The sequence below is a fragment of the Drosophila erecta genome, unplaced genomic scaffold (genome assembly GCF_003286155.1).
Source record: "Drosophila erecta strain 14021-0224.00,06,07 unplaced genomic scaffold, DereRS2 tig00000000-arrow-pilon, whole genome shotgun sequence".
Lineage (NCBI taxonomy): Eukaryota > Metazoa > Arthropoda > Insecta > Diptera > Drosophilidae > Drosophila > Drosophila erecta.
In genome coordinates, this window is record NW_020825194.1 from 9855414 (window position 1) to 9866474 (window position 11061).

Genomic DNA, 11061 nt, shown 5'->3' on the forward strand with positions numbered 1-11061 from the left:
AACCCTTGCCATTTCTGCAGCCTGATGTGTGATTGAATTCCTGGCACTCGAACTCGATTCCCAACTTGACGCCTACAACAGATGCGTCTGTCCAGGTCCTCCGCCGGCAATTGTCAATCCGATGGAACAGCTCCACCACCCAGCCACCCACTTGCCACTTGAACTATACACACATGTTCATGTATGTATGCTGCAATGAAAAAGAAGGAGTGCGAGAACTGTGCATGCTAACAAAAAATGGAAAACTTTTTATTTGATTTATTCTGACTTTGACATTTGGCCAAGGCGCCCGAATATCCGCCAAGCTTTTTAGCAACAACTTCCCTGCCATATTGATGATGATAGTGGGAGAGCAGGGTGGCAGGATGGCAGGATGGCGGAAGGACTGTCAAGCGAACAGAAATCAGCAAAGTTTTGCCCACCCAGAGGCATTTACAAGATGCCAGCTAGGGACAACACATTCAATTGCGCCACCATCGCAAAAAGCTGCACCCGCACTTAGTCCCTTTCCATATCACAGATGGAACGACAGCCAAGTTGCAGCAAAAGGCAGAGGAAATCATGTAAGCAATTTATCTGCGTCCTTGCAACCGAAGCAGTGTGCGACGAACAACGGCGGACAACTTGAGAAAACTGGCGAAACACTTGGTTAAAGCTGCCAAAAGAGCAACATATACGGCGCACAATGTCCACACATAAATAAGGCGAAAATTACATAATGCGCTGAAATAAGTTAAAGTTGTGAGGGCGCACGACGTCCCTTTGTTTTTAAGGCACACAGAGAGAAATCATTTTACAAACTACAAATATCTAAGAAAGCATAACACATGCAAGTAATAAAATGATATGCAGTTGAAATTCATAGAAAAAAAATAATTAGCGTAGCTAGCAAACAACATAATATTTATTGAATAAAATGAGTAGTTTAAAAGAATACGTTTGCATTCAAATAACATTTAAAATTCTAAAAAATTTCCAATCCATTTAAGTTCGAACCCAAAGTTCGCATTCCATTCAAATATACATTTAATGCCTGTGAAGTATTTTTTTATGGGCGGACAAGCTGACCCTTTAAGCATTTATGGCACCATCTCAGCTGGAAGCAGACTATCCGTAGGCCAAGTGAATGCCTAATTTGGTGAAATATTTTCGCCGTGCAGCTGGAGAGGCTTGAGGTTGAGTGTCGAGCACAAAGGGGCACATACCAGGAGGCAGGATAATGCCGCAGCAGCCACTAAAGGCAAGCTGTTACAGGTCGCAGCAGGGCGCTTCAAAGCGCAACAAAGCCAGGTCCGCCAAGCCGGCAAAAACAGGGCAGTCGGAAGCGGAGGTTTCTGGGGGTGAGCGACCTGCCGGCACGCCCACTCACATAACTCAAAGCGGATCTACATAATTGACGTGAAATACTCGTAAACGTAAATCGTACATTACCCCACATGGTGGAGGCGAGGGCCTAGGTACATCCCGTAAAAAAGGGTAACATGCTGCGGGAATCACCGGGAAGAGTGCTTTAAGATGGGGCCTGCATAAAACTTAACGCCCAGATAATGAAGAGGTGTGGTCTTTGATGAGCCAGGCGGCGAAGTGTTATGAAGTACTGCTTTTGGGGCAAGGATTATCCACCGATTTTTGGGCATTCTGTTGGCACCTCGCAGTAGGAAAACTAATAAAGTTCTTTAAGCCGACATGCGGGCACATTAACATCAGCTACGACAACATTTGTGCCTCATTCGGGCATCGTTCGTGTGTAAAAAGGCCAACTAAGCCGAAAGGCTTTGCCAAATTACGCATACGCACTGTGTGCGCCCTCTAATCCAGCCTCTGTGTGCGTGTGCCTTTGGTGTAATTGCACTTGCTGCTGTGTTTACATGTGCGTGCATAATTAGAGCGAATGTTGTTCGCGTAATCAAATCATCGAAAGGCGGTCCCTTTTTCAGCCCAAAGGACACCCGGCCACGCCCCATTTGAGTGGGGTGGCGAGGAAAGAGGTTAAGGGTGCTGAACTTCAGGACAAGTGAGTGAACTTTAAGCGGAAACCTCCTTGCTCGTGCCTAATTGAGTTTGCCGCTTGGCATTCTTGTGCTGAACCCGCTCTCCTTAAGCAAATGCTCAGCGTGCGAATGCCAGGATATAAAAAGCATTTTCATTACGGCGCACTGCAGTGCGGCCGAAAAAATGTTGGAAAATTCCAGAAGGAGGAGTCTGCAATAAACTGCGCTGCAGAGGACAGGCGAAATCGAGTATAAACATAGCTGCGAATCTCTAACGAGCTGCTGCCTTTTCCCAGCAGCAAGCAAATGAGCAATGGCACTGGTACGTGCATGGGAATCGAGATTGGCGTGCCACGCCCCCATCGGCACCTTGCCACACTTGGCCTCTGTGGCTCCACGAGCTCTATTTATCAGCTACTTTTTGGGGGTCCTTCAAATGGCGCATCCTGGCCAACAAATGCATTTGCCGCAGAAGCTGAAAAATAAAGTTGGCTCAAATGCGAGCACCTGAAAGCTGCTTTCCAGCCATTTCCGCTGGGTATTTGGCAATTTGCAGTAGTGTACACATGCTCAAGTTAAAGAGTCTTTAAGGATTTCCAAAAACAAGTTGCCACAGATTTCAGTGGAGCTGGAAAGGGGTTTGTTTGTGGCGTGCTTCACAGCTTGAATTCTAATTGTAAACTTAATGCCCAGAAATGTGAATGGCAAAGCTTGGATTAAAAAGCATGTAAAGCGCTAGTTCCCTTATAGTGAACTGGAATCTTACGCAGTTTAGTTTCAGGAAAATCTTCTTAGTTTCATGCAACGAATCCAAAGTGTGTAATATTTAAGGCAAATAAATTGTGGTAAGCGCTGTTTTTCCTGCTTATAAGTGTGAGACGTAGATTCCCAGCTAAAATGAATAAAGTAAGTCTATAAAATGAGCTACTATTGAACATATATTATATAAACGCACTAGTAAAACATGCAGCCTTGGTCAGCGAAATTGGATTTAGTTTCGGACGGCGCATATTGATTGGCAACTAAATCGCTCTTGATTGCGGCCCAATCCGCTTTCAATCCGCCGCTCAAACAGACTGTTAATTCTGTTTGCCTTCGGCTGGCAGACAATTCATTGCCGGGAAATCCGGCAAATCCCGACAAAGTTTCCCCCCGCACTACCACCCTGCAATGCCCGATTACCCCCCGCGGTGGTTAAGTAATGGCAAACATTCGACTTACTGTCGCTCCTTGCGCTGCTGCCGCTTCTTCTTGAACACTTTCCTCACGCGCAGCAGAAGGAAGGCGGCCCGATCCACGGAGAGGGTGGTGCCGCTTTTCTTGGCAGGACCTGCTGCGGCCTCCTGCTCCATGTTGGCTGTTGGCTGTTGGCGACTGCTGCTGCTCCCGGCTAGAATCCTGCTGCGTTCGCTGGCTGGTGTCCCTGTGCGCTGGCTGGTTATTCTGCTTGCAAGCCGGCGATGGCGCCCAGGACAAGTTGCGTCGACATGGCTGGCATTTGTATGCTCCTGGCGTAGTGCTTGGCTGCTGGCTTTCTCACTTTTGGCTTTCACACTAATACCTGCACTATGCCCATCTGGGCTGAGAAGGAAGGGGCAGCTGCTGAGGGCGGAACATGGTTATAGCTATGCACACACACGCGTCGATTTACATATCCTGGCAGGACCTGCACGTGCTCCCAGCTGCCTCGTTGCTTTGTCGGTACAATTGCGTGCCAAGGAGCAAATAGCATTTTGCTTACTTGTCGCAGCACCGCCTTCACCCACTTTCATGCCAAACGGCATATCCAGTTCGTCGACATTACGCATACGCCGCGTAAGCATTCATATGATATTGTTTTATTTATGATCTGCTGTTATGGCTGCTTAGGTAAGTTGCGAATTTCTCTGCGTTTTACGCATTTCCATAAACGAATTTCCCCAGCCACGCCCCCAAGGACATTTGTCTTGACACGCTCCCCGCTTTTCATACCCGTTACTCGTCGAGTACAAGGGTGTACTAGACTCGTTGAGAAGTATGTAACAGGCAGAACGTTTGCAACGTTTGCAAATTATATATATTCTTGATCAGGATGAATAGCCGACTCGAACTGGCCATGTCTATGAACGCCTCGATCTCGGGAACTACTAAAACTAGAATATTGGGATTGGCATGCAAAAAAATTAAAAAGTGTCCCAAGGCTGAAGTTCTAAACTCCATAACTCAACTTATCTTAATCGGATTTTGAAGTGGCATACCTCTAAATGTTTCTGGCGCAATTCTCTTAAAATCTGCATTCAAGTTAAGGAATTTATTTTTTTGAAATTTTTTTGTAATTTTTTATTTTTTCCCAATTTCTACCTATATTCCAGAAAATGTTGAAATTTCGTGTTTGCATTTCCACTAGCTGAGTAACGGGTATCTGATATTCGAGGAACTCGACTATGCATTCTATCTTGTTTCTTCCCTTGTTTTGTCAAATAAAAATTGAAATTCATGTTGCTTTCGGAATGCGACTTTAACCGTGCCACCAAGTAAGCATAAACTTTGAGGGTTTCTTTTTGGGTCAGTCGAGGAGTTTCTTTGAATTTTCCCTCATTGTCACATTCAGTTCCATCAGCGTGCTCATTGTCAGCTTCATTATCATAATCGTACCTTTTTCCAGATCAATTACGGATTAACTGTCAAGTTTATTGGTGTGCAAAAGGGGGAAAGGTAATCCCCGGAATCCCCAGAATCCCCGGAATCCCCGACAATGCTCACAGCATAAACTTGAATGTCTTGAGGGCCCCCATTCTCTGTCCATTTCCACCTGCTGTCAGTGGTGACTTCTAAGTGAGCTTGAGTGGATTTTGAAAACATTTGCAGCACTCTCAGGACCCAGGACTCAAACTCAAACTCACATGCAGGCTGTCCCTGTGTGCGACATTTATCCTTGACAAAGGGATAAGGAATTGCTGCGCAGCCAAAAACCGTTGCCAACTTGAGGAACATGCCGCAAAAGGCGACTTATCGGCTAACTTAATATTGACTTATTTGCTCGCTGGCAAACGAAAACTATTTACGGAGTCCTGCCAAATCGGCGACGGTAGGTAGCTATCCATGACTAAGTCCTTAGTCTGCGGATAAATGAATACGATACCGAATTTGGGTCACTCGGAGATGAGGAAACTTGGTCAACTGAATTCCCGATGAGCTCCGAGGCTCAAAAATAATTGCCTAAGCTGATTCATTCTTGATGAGGGTGATGACGTCGGGGCATCCAAGCAATTATATCTTGATTTGATAATCACAGCCGGAAGCTGTCGTATCCAGATGGAATGCCAGAGTCACGCGCCAGCCAGAAACAAAAAGATGAGCTGGGAAAGTTCAGATGGAAGATAGAGATTGATTGAGCATATAGGAATGCGCAGCTGCTATCGGGAATTTAATTGCTTCTACGATTGATTATGTACCATAAATGAAGTGAAAATAGTGCATAAAATGCTAGTCTAGATCTTTATGTCGAGGCAGACTGATTACGAAGTGCAAACTAAGTTTGGCAACTTCCAGGTGAAACTCTGAAAAACATTCCCGGAATACAGCCACTGTATTTGATGTTATACAAGCCACCGACAGAACCAGCGGACCGCAAAAACCAAAGATACACTTCTGACCACCAACAGCAGTTGACGCAAGGATTAATTTCCGAAATATCACAGAGAGCAGGAGACTTTGGCTTCTGGTCCTGTTCCAGAGCACGGCATCAAGTTAATTGAATGTCATGGCAAGCTCCGTCGCTGATTGGCACCAGGCTGGGATCCTGTATCCTGAATCCTGAATCATCCCCAGTCCTGGAAGCCAACAGCACGTGTCGCTGCCACTGTTGCAAGTCATTTCCGACACGCCCTAAGCCGCCGCCTCTGGCTTAGATTGCGCAATTTCACTTTAAAGTCAATCATTTCGCGCTTCAAGTCCTGCTGATTTCGCTGCTCCTGCCGATCCTGCCGCTGCTCCTGCTCCTGCTGCCGATGGTGCATGTGGCACAGGACGATAAACGACGTAGCCCGGACAGGTGGAGCTGGGCCCACCACAACCACATCGGTGGCACGTCACTTGCAACGCTTCCGCTGTTGATTTATTCGCCATTACCGGAACGCCGGAACGTGACCGGTTGCGTCTCAGCATCGGGCGGCCAGGATGCCATAATTAAATAACAATTTGCCGGCGAACACCGAAGGGGCGGAGGATTGCGACTGCGAGTGGGACCAGGACTGAAGCTGGAGCCGAAGCCGAGCAGCTAGTACCAGCTTGTCGCAGGACACCGAAAGGACATTCGCACATGTGCGTTGATGGTTGGCAGAGGAGCGTGGCTGCGGGAGCATTAAGAGCCGGGATCTGGCACCAAGTGCCTGGCATAAAGCGAGCCAACTCCCTTTATGGCCAGCATTTCGAGCGCACTTCGCCTTTGCATAATTTTTATTCGGCACAACAAGGCGCTAAGCTGACAGGCAAACATAAATACGCTTGTGCAGTTGCTAGCGGTATATTAGTAACTTTAAATAACTTTATCTGCATATTTGCACAATTTCAATGGAGTTTCAAAACTATGTCCAAGTTTCAAAACAATTTTGAGTTCTATAACCCTGTTGAAAGCACTTTAAAGACGCCTCGCACATCCAAAGTGCAAGTATCTAATAGCAGACATCTTTATAGCTTAAGCTTCTTTATTAGCTGGTGGATATTTTCTTTACAACCACTAACATTTCGGCCGCGTCTGTGGCCGCCCAATTTGTTTTCCATTTAGTGTCCAGCTGGCCCAGACATCTACGGAGAACGAGGGCCGGAAATGAGTGCAAATTTATGCAGAAAGTAATTAAAAGAACCGTTGTCCGGCTACATTTCCCGGCCCAGTTGTCTGCTCGGGGGGCGGCTGGCGCGGCGGGGGCGTGGCCTCCGTTGTGCAGGAGCTTTGAGATGTTTTTAACGATTTGTTTGCGCTCATAAAAGTAAAATTTAATGAAGTTGCAGCATAAAAGGCGCATAAACACGAGCCAAGTGGCTGCCTGACCTTTGTCCTTTGTGCTGTTTGCCATCTCTGTCTGCCGCGCTGTCCCTGTTGCTCTCGCAACTGCGTGTTTGTCACTGTCTTAATTACTTGGCTTTGTGTCTCATTGTTCGCTGACCACGACGGCAAATACCAAAGGCTCCTTAAGCTAACGAGCTGTTCAGCTTCTGCCTCGTGACTTTGCCTGCCACACCCATAGACATCACCTGCTAAGCTCTCCACTTGCAACTGCCTCTACGGATTTCCAGGGGGCGGCAGCTAAAAGTACAAACAATTCGATTTCGGCTTTACACAACGGCAACTCCACAGGAACTCGGCTTCGAGATGGGCCCGCCCATCTAATTTAGGGGACTAATTGTCAACAGGATTCAGCTTTGTGCGTCTGCCAGGACTTTGGAATTGGTTGGGCGTTTGTGTAATACCCCCTAATTTGTCTGGAACAACCAAAATGGTTTTGGCTATGAGCGGACTTGACTTGACTTGCAAATGTTCACGCTTTATGTGCACAAAATTCCTAATGTCCTAATTTCAAAATGTTCAGCAGCCGGCGAGCAAATTAAACTAACTATTTACTGCATGAAACTTGAAAAGCAGCTTTGTTAGTTAGTTGTACCAATATCTACTTTTGTGAGCAGCTTATATTAAGCCCAAAGTCCCTTAGAAACTTCCAGTGCTAGAAATCCTTTTCATCAATCAATTTGTGGCCAGTTTGTTTTCCCATCCATCGACATGTAGCAAGGCCTTGGTCTTCTGGGAAACATGAGAGGCTCTGTCTGCCCTCCTCCACCGAACTTCTCCAGGTATCAGCCAAAAAATGGCCCAAGAAGCCCATTGTTTTTTGGCAGACTGCCCCCGCAGGCGGCATGCATATTTTCAGATACACTGACATAGTAAGTCTTTCCCAGCTTCGCCACTTGACCTGCCACACCCAAAATCCAATTCACTGGCTGCTCGTCGCCCATTGTCTGGCCATGTCAAGTCAGCTGCCACTCGGCACTCAGTCGGCTGGGCAAGAATGTATGGCCCTAGCTGCGTGCCACCATGGGCAACAATATTAGCACTTAAGTGCTGTTTTCCAGTGTAAATAGCCGGGCCAACAAAAGCCGTTAAAACAAAGCACGGCAAGACGGAGCGCTGAGCGTTAATAATGCGGATTAAATGCGACATGTTAACAGGCGACGCCTTGAGAGGATTGGGATTTCTGCTTCGGGTTCCTGTTTCGCCCGAAATTTACATCCATTTGAATGTGGCGACAGGCAGAAAGTAAATGGAAGCAGCGTTGGAGTTAGACACATATTAGACAACAGGGCGTATGAGTGCTGTTTTCACTGCGAGGAGGAGCTGCGTCCAGCCATGAAAGCAGCAGCCTTGAAGTGTATTTATACGTCCTGCGTTTGGGCACTTGTGTGTCTTGCCTTTCGTCTGACTTGGCACACAGCCGACATTTATGGTTCGTGTTGCCAAGTCTTGTGTTCGCTGCCTGAAATTGTATGCCGCCATTGACTGGCCGTGTAGTTTTGTCTGTGGCCAAATGGCTTTCGGGTCCAGGACATTCAGGCCGCTGGCAGAGCTGCCACAGTGGGGCATCGGAGGGGCAAAGGTTGCACAGATTTCATGGCTGGCTGCATGCAGCTGGCGAAAAGCAAACAGGGCAACAAAGAAGCCAACCAACGCTGGGCAACAATAACAAAAAACCCGGCCAAAGCTGGACAGTAAAAACCAGCTAAGTGCATAGTTTGCATTCGCAATTAACATTCTTGTTTTACTTAGGCATTATGAGCATAAATGATGGGCCAACATTAGTCTTAAATGTTTACTCTCAAATTTGCATTAATTATTAATTTCCTAAACTTTAAATTGGGAGCTTCAATGCTGCGCATTTATCCAAAAAGTTTTCCCAAACATTTATACATCAAACTGGCTGTGACCAATCGCTTTCAATACCAACTTTGGCCATAAACAAGTGGAACTGCTACCCTATTTCAGTGAAGCGTAAAATGCCAACTATGAAGATAAATTTCTCGAAAAAGAGCGACACAAGTGCCCTACTTTAAATTTCATTTCTTTGAAATTCGATTAGCATGTTTCCTTCAAGTTTCATGTCGAATGGAAGTTCGAACCTCGAGCCTTTAAGGCGGCTGACGAGTTAGCAAAAAATTCACTTAGGCCAACTTTTACTGTCTATTCAATATGGATGAGTGAATGAAATGGGGATGCTTTGGGAAGGCCAGCACACACATATGCGCTGCGATGATGATGATGATGGTGAACGCGGTGACAACCAGGCCAGCCCCTCCCCGCGCCCCTTCTCTGGCCCGGAAGGCGGGCCTTGAAAAATTACATGCTTTTAAATTGAAATTTCAGACTGAAAGCAGCAGCGGAGCACGAAATAGCTGAGGATACGACATGGCCAGAACCAGAACCAGAACCAGAAACACCGAGACAACAAGCCAGGACACGAACAGCCGCGCGGTTGTTTATTATTTGTGGCTTTATTATTCCGGCCACGGGCAATGGCTCCTGGCCATATTTGGCTTCTTTCGTCCCATTTTCACTCACAACTCGGCCGCGGCTAATCAACAAATGAATGGCTCCTGCTTTGGCCAGTTGATTTTAGAGCAATTTCAGAGGAGCCGCGGTAATTGTGGCTGCGGCAGCAAATATAATTAGCCAACCCGCGGGAAATGAGTCTGCTCCTTGGCAGAACGAAGACGGTGAAGTGAGTGAGCCGCCCAGTTGACCACAGTCCTTGGAGTCCCTGGCACTCCACCAGCAGAAAGTGACCAATTACTCTGTGGCTTGGCCTGAAGTGATTAGACGATTGATGAGCGCCAGTCAATTTTGGGCTAATCCTGCTATGGGATGCTTATTGCTGGCCCTCTGTCAAAAGTGTTAATTGACAGACTAATTGAAACAGCCGCAAAAGGCAATTTGCAAATGGAATTTGAGATAAACACAATTAATGCTTCACTTTAACCCTTCAAGCGAGGCGCTCCACTGCCAATACTGAAAAGGCAAGGCAAAGATAAACACAAACACGAAATTTCCATTTTGGCCTGCGTTGGCATAATTGCTAAATTAGTTAGCAAGCTGCTGTGTTTACACATTCGCCCATTTCGAAGAAGTGCAATTTTCAATAAAAACTGATTGGCAGCCCAAGAGCACAGTTCCCAAACACCTCACTTGACTGGCTGCCCAAAATAAATTGCATTTTGTAATTAAATTTATCCAAGCCATACCCAGAGCCACAGTGAACATCAAGCAAACAGGCATTTAGCTAAATACCGCATAAGAATTCGCAGTTCTGGGAGCGGTATGAAATGGCCACACGGCGTATGCGTGATGATTGGCATTGTCGGTTGGGCAGGGGCTTTTGCTTTAGTCCTTTTCCCAGGCACAAAAGCAGCAGCAGCAGCAGCAGCAGCGGCAGCGGAACAAAAAAATGATTGGGAAATCCCTTCAAAGGCAAATATCCTTCGAGCACGTGAGATAGATAAACCGGATTGGGCGGGGGCAAAAAACAAGTCCCACGACAGCAGAAAATAGAACAGATTCGCGCTCCAGTAAACAAATCCCGAGCCAGCATCGGTTTGGGCCACATTAAAGCCGTAAGTACCAACAGCATGCAAAAAAAAGAGACAATACCCAAAAATGACAGACGTACAGATTTTCGTAGGTCTTCTGGCCGGGGGACTCCCAATCGCCAAGCGGCTGGGTGTTCAAGTTGGCCAAATATTGACAGGGCCATGTGCGAAGTGCGCGGTGCGAAGGGGGAGGGGAGGGGCGTCGCGCCTAAACGACCTACAAATGTAATTTCCCTACGAGCCAATCCACCGCCGCTTACTCAACCGCATCGATGGCAGCACTAGGCGTGCACTGGAAAAAAAGAGTGCCACGTAAGACTGCGAAACCACCTATTTACTGGGGAGTTTACAAAGCAGTGCATTTATTTCAATTTATTGGTTTCATTGGTTTCACTTGTGAATATATAAATATTCCCTAATAACTTGTGCCTTTTTTAACATTTAGCTTGGAATTTCTCGC